The sequence below is a fragment of the Nannospalax galili genome, unplaced genomic scaffold, assembly GCF_000622305.1.
Source record: "Nannospalax galili isolate Female #2095 unplaced genomic scaffold, S.galili_v1.0 scaffold209, whole genome shotgun sequence".
NCBI classification, from domain to species: domain Eukaryota; kingdom Metazoa; phylum Chordata; class Mammalia; order Rodentia; family Spalacidae; genus Nannospalax; species Nannospalax galili.
The window spans coordinates 1,045,978-1,052,200 of NW_008360319.1; positions in this window are offsets into that span (position 1 = coordinate 1,045,978).

A 6,223-nucleotide genomic window follows, 5' to 3' on the forward strand; every position below is an offset into this window, starting at 1 on the left:
TTTTTTAAGCTATGCTTCAGCCCACCAACCTCCAGATCCCAAAACACTCTTTACTTTTTTGACATGCCGTGTACATCTCTTGCCTTCCTATTCATGCCTTGTACCAGTCCAGTCCAACTTCCCTTCCCATTTCTTCATTAAAATGACCCTTAATAAGGTACCACCAATGAGAAACAGCTGGGCATGATGGGCCATGCCTACAATCCCAGCACTTGGGGTGGGGACAAAAACAGGGGAATGCTTGCAAGTTCCAAGCCAGCTTGGGCAATATAGGGAGTCCTAGACCAGCCAGAATCCCTCTCTGAAAGAAAAAAAGAATTAATTTATAAAATAAACCAAGTACCAATGTGGATCCCACCTTAGAACATGCCTGGGATATTTCCTAACACTCAGTTTGTCCAAAGTGTTCCAAGCAGACATCCTTTGACTTTCTGCTTGTCTCTCGATTCTACCATTTTTCCAATCTCCCCTGCCAGCTGATCCCACTGGTTCAGGCCACGGATAAGTTCAGACCTCTTCTCACACTGTCCTCTTTACCTAGCAATCTATCCCCCATACAGATGGCTTGCTCACCTGATGAAGGTCAGTAACTCTGCCACTCCCAAAATTCCAGGTTCAGCCCAGATGTCTTCTCTGAGTTCTGGACCCAAATATCAAAGACTCCAGGCTTCTAGTTTTCTGTCGTCAAGATTCTCCTCAAAAGGGCCAGGTTTTCCTTCTAAGACGTGGTCCTGTTCCCTGCCTCAAAGAATAGCAAAAATTCCTGTCAATAAAACCAGGACCCCATGGTTCATTTTTGCTCCCCTCTCTCCTTCCTACTCACACCCAATCCTTCACCGAGACCCATCAATGCCACTTCCGAAGTCTTTTGAATGTGTCCATTAAGTGCATCCGTGTTCTTCCCCTAGACTGTTCTAGCCCCACTTCCTCTTGCCCATTCTACTCCGTTTCAACTACACCCCACACTGAAATAGTCCACCCTGCTCTTGTAACACATATACCCTCCGTAGCAACCCTTCCACACCTCCCCAATGCTCTGAGGAGAAAGAGCCGTGTCTGCAGAAGGCCTGTACAGCCTGGGCCCTGCCTCCTCGGCCAGCTGCTACCTCTTCCACCGCTTCCTCACCTCCCGTCCTCTCCTCCAGCCATCTTTCCCTCCTTCCTTTTTATTTTTCTCATTGTCTGTTTTCTCCTTTACTTAATCCCTTTATGTATGCTGTCCCCCCTTCGAAAGGACTTTCCCACCACCTCTGCCCTTTAGGAGTAGACAGGTGCATTTGAACCCATCACAGCCCATGTTTCTTCAGATTAAATGAAGTCCCTTTTTTCCCTACAGTGTGGAATTTTTCCAGAGAAATACTTCCTACATGACAGCCCATTTCCACAGCTTGCAAAGACACGAACTCGCCTAATTCCATCAAGATCTGGTTTTCCTAATCCCGGTACTTTGGAGGTGGAGGCAGGAGGTCATTAGAGGTCATCCTTGACTACATAGTAAGTTTGAGGACAGTCTTGGCTCGGTGATAGCCTATCTCTGAAAACTGAGACAGAGATTTTATTTTATATGAACAGAATTAGACTAGCAAATATTGGGACCAATGAGATGGTTTAGCAGGTAACTGCACCTGTCACCAAGCCTGATGTCCTGAATTAAATCCCCAGAATGTACATGGTGGAAGGAGTGAACCAAACCAAAGTTGTTCTCTGATCTCCACATGCATGTTGTGGCATGTGTGTGTGTGCTAACACACACATATACAAACTAAATATCTCTAAAATATAATTTGAGCCCAGCAAGGTGGCACACACCTTTAATCCCAGCACTTGGGAGGCAGAAGCAGGCAGATCTTTGTGAGTTTGAGGCCAGCCTGGTCTACATAGTGAGTTCCAGGACAGCTGGGGCTACAGGGAGACCCTGTCTCAAAAAGACAAAAAGAAAAAAATATTTTGCATAACAAATATTATCAGTAGAGAGGACTTTAAAGAGTCTTTAATTCCATGTCTTCTGTGGTGCTCTGGTGACCAAGGAAGTCCCCTGCTGACAAGACTTCATCAGAAAGCTTTATTTTTCTATTTTTTGCATTGTTGAGGATGAAACTTGTGGTTTTGTGTATTACAGACAAGCCCTCTACTCCTGAGCTATACTCTCGGCCCCTCTACTTTGAAAAATTGTGATTCTACAGACAATTTTGTTGTAGAAAATGATTCCTTACTAAAAAGGGTTTGAAACACATTAGCCCAGTGGCTTCATGGTCTATAGTGGGAAAGTGAGTCCTGCAAACAGAAAGTGATTTGCACTAAGTCCTAAAGCCAATTACTTAAAGAGTCAGGGTCACATTCTAGAGAGTCTGTGTAGAGTAGTCAGTGTACAGCTTAAAAGAAGAGCTGCTGTGACGTATGTGAGGTGTTCATTACAGAGGATGGCAAGTAGGTTAACATCCAGGGCGTGTAGCACATTGTGAAATAAAAGTCAGATATGAACAGCTCTGCAGATGATGTATGGATCTTATTTTACTGGATGCCGTTTTCAAGATTACAAAACCCCAAACTCATTTTCTCTTCAACCTTTGTTGATACAAAGATGTGCATATCTCTGAGATCTGGCCTAATCTCAATCACCACAATAAATATTATGACAAACAACTTAACAACTTAATAAACTGTCCTTTACTTTCAATGTCTCCTGGAGCAAAAGAAAAAAGAAAAAAAGAAAAAGAAAAAGGAAAGAAGGAAGGAAGGAGGGAGGGAGGGAGGAGGAAGGAAAGACGAAGGAAGGAAGGAAGGAAGGAAGGAAGGAAGGAAGGAAGGAAGGAAGGAAGGAAGGAAGGAAGGAAATAGCAAAAAACTGAAAACCCAGTGTGATCATGCTAAAATGCTGACCAGAGAGCCCAAGGATGAGGCTAAATACCAGCCTCCAGTCACACTCTTTCCCACAGCTAACGTTCACCTGATCTTGGCCAACAGACACACCACTAAGCCTGCAACTACTGAGTGCTACTTGTCCATCCCTCAAGGCTAGCTGAAGCATCCCATGTACATGCAATCTTCTCTCCAGCCTCTCCTTCAGACTTCTGTTTTACTAACTATAAAATTGTTCTGCATTAGGGTACTTTAATTTATTAGCATACATCCCAACAAAACTATCAATCTACCTGCTGGAAAGATAGTGTCCTTTGCTCCCTTACCCCCGGACCCACACCCTGCCCTATTAGTGGTGAGTACCTATTGTGTTTGGTTTTCTTATCTCAAATTTAGTACTGTTTAAATGACAAGTTCTAAAGTAGCCCAAACTGGTCTCTAACTCTCCAAAGATTACCTTGAACTTCTTTTATTTATTTATTTTTATTTTATGTGTATAAATGTATTGTCTGCATGTATGTAAGTGCAATCATGACATGCAGTGCCTGCTTAGGACAAAAGAGGGTCTAGGATCCTCTGAAACTGAGGTTATGGACACTTGTTATCCGCCATATGGGTGCAGAGATTCCAACCCCGGTCCTCTGCAAGAGCAGTCAGTGCTCTTAACCTCTGAGCCATCTCTCCAGCCCCCGACCTTGATCCTGCTGACTCCTTCTATGTTCTAAATTCTGGGTGTAAAGGGTGCAGCACCTGTTTTACACAGAGCTGAGGATCAAACCCAGGGCCTTGTGTATGCTAGGCAAATGCTCTACCAACTGAGCTACATCCCCAGCTTGATGTTCCTTGATAATAACAAAGTTCATGATGACAACAATGAGAGATGAGTCAAGAAAATTCCCCCTTCACCTTCCCAGGACAAAACTACTCAAAATACAGACCATGATGCCCAAGGTATTTCTAATGGTAAGAGCAAACTGGGTTAAAAAAAAAAATAGGAAGACATACATCTGGGGATCTAATGTAATGGGTACACAATTTCTCATGTGACAGCTACTTTTACTGTTTTGCATTTCGCAGGGAGGATACCGAGACACAGAAGGGTTCTCTCACGATTCCCTAGAAATCCTAAAGAACATGGAGAAATGATTCTCTGCATGTTAGTACAGACTAGCAGAGGGGAAATCACTAACTACACATTTTCTATATCAATAAACAGCCATGAGCACTAAGTTCCAAGTTGGGAAAAGCATGTAAAATGAAGCACATTACCATTGGGATTAGATAAGTTTGAAGGAGACTACACACAGAGCCACATCAAACATTACCGTATATAAGAGCCATGGTGAATTAATATCTGGAAATATATTTGCTGAAATGAAGCACTTTGGTAAGGACCTTTACTTTCAACCGTTGCTAAAGGGTGGTTTTTCTTGCAAATGGCATCTAAGTGTCTGGGTTTTTTTTTATTTTTAAATATTTTATTATTTTTATGTGTACGTATGTATTGCCTGCATGTGGGTAAGTGCACCCATGTGGTGCAATGCCCATGGAGGACAGAAGAGGCTGTGGGATCCCCTGGAACTGGAGTTATGGAGAGTTGTTAGCTGCCATGTGGTTACAGGGATTCAAACCCAGGTCTTCTGAAAGAACAACCAGTGTTCTTAACCACTGAGCCTTCTCTCCAGCCCGTTTGTTTTTTTAATGAGTGTTACTTTCCCTCATTATGTAAGAGTCCCATCTTAAGGTATTTTGAAAGATCCATGAGATTGACTGTGAGCAGAAAAAAGGAGACCATTAGTAATGGATCTGATCTTCTAAAGGGATTTTTCTATATGAGCACATTCTTTTTTAATTAATTTCTTTATTTTATGTGTTTGGGTGCCTTGCCTACATATATGTAAATGTACCCACATCATATAATTACTGCCGAGAACAGAGTGTCGAATCGCCTGTAACTGGAGTTACAGATGATTGTTAGCCATCAAGTGAGTGCTGGGAACGAAACCTTAAGTAAGTGCTCTTAAGCATGGAGCCATCTTTCCAGCCCCACATTATGGCATTTTCAAACCAGTCATGCTGGAACATAATATCCCTTGAGTGTTGAAGACTTCGCTTGTCCTCTGGGCTGCTGCTCTTTCTTTGAAAATTTTAGTGATGTGTCTGATTTGTTTGCCCGGCCTCTGCTAGCTGCACCATGGCTGGAGCCTTCTACATCGGCAGCACCAGCGTCCCACACTTCAGATTCCCACGCACCCCACAGAACCAGGTCAAGAGGATGCTCATCCACCAGTCAGCACCAACACGTGTGGTGTTTTCCCTGTCGTCACTCCGGATTCTCTTGCAACCTCTGGACTTTGTGACATAGAAAGTTCCACAGACATAGCTGGTTTGCACATGACCCATTTGGTACCTTGTGCTTTCATAGTGTAGAAACCAAGTTGAGATACCATACTGTTGCTCATTCATTCGATGGATTTTTAAATGTCTAGTACATGTCAGCATTAAAAAGAGCTAGCACTTAATTTGTGGATAAGTTATGAATGTTTATTTGCTGTTTGCTTGTTTGAGATGGGATCTCGCTACGTAGTCTTGACTGGCCTGGACTCTGCATAGACCGAACTGGCCTCAAACTTGCAGCAATTCCTCCTGCCTCTGCCTCCTAAGTGGTGAGATTGCAAGCACATACCAGCATGCCCAGCCAAGGTTTCAGTTTGATACTGACTTTGTGATTGGATGGTCCCTTGCCTCTGTTCCTTCATTTGTAAAATAGTAATTAACAATTGGTCCAGGGTTGTAGCACATGCCTGTAATCCCAGCACTTGGGAGACGAGCACAAGAAAATCACGTAGCGTGGGCTACAGAGGGAGAGTCTGCCTCAAAATAGTGAGATGATGACAGTAACAACAGTGACGGCAATGATAAAGCTGACTTCAGAGGTCATTCTAGATATAAATAAACAATAAAAACATGGTCCGCAGCTTTGGAAAACACTCGTGACATCTGACACACCCGGAGTTAACAAAGCAGTGCCTCATTATTTGCCAGAACAAATGATGATGCTATAAAATTATATGAAAAAATGATGAGGCTGCACATAATCTTAAAATGTCTAAGGTCATACTTTAGTCAACTAGTTTAAGGAACAAAATATATATCTAGTCAAGGTGTATCTGAGAATATTTGTTTTTTTACCCAAGCTTTATCTATATAGCACACGGTAATTAAAAGTACCAGACTGGTGGATCTAATCTTCTTGGATGTTTAACAACCATACTTTGAGGCATATACTAATCTGGTCAGAGGGACATAAAGGACAGTTTTTGCTCCTTGCCCTCCAAGGTTGACTAAGTTCCAGGGGACTATG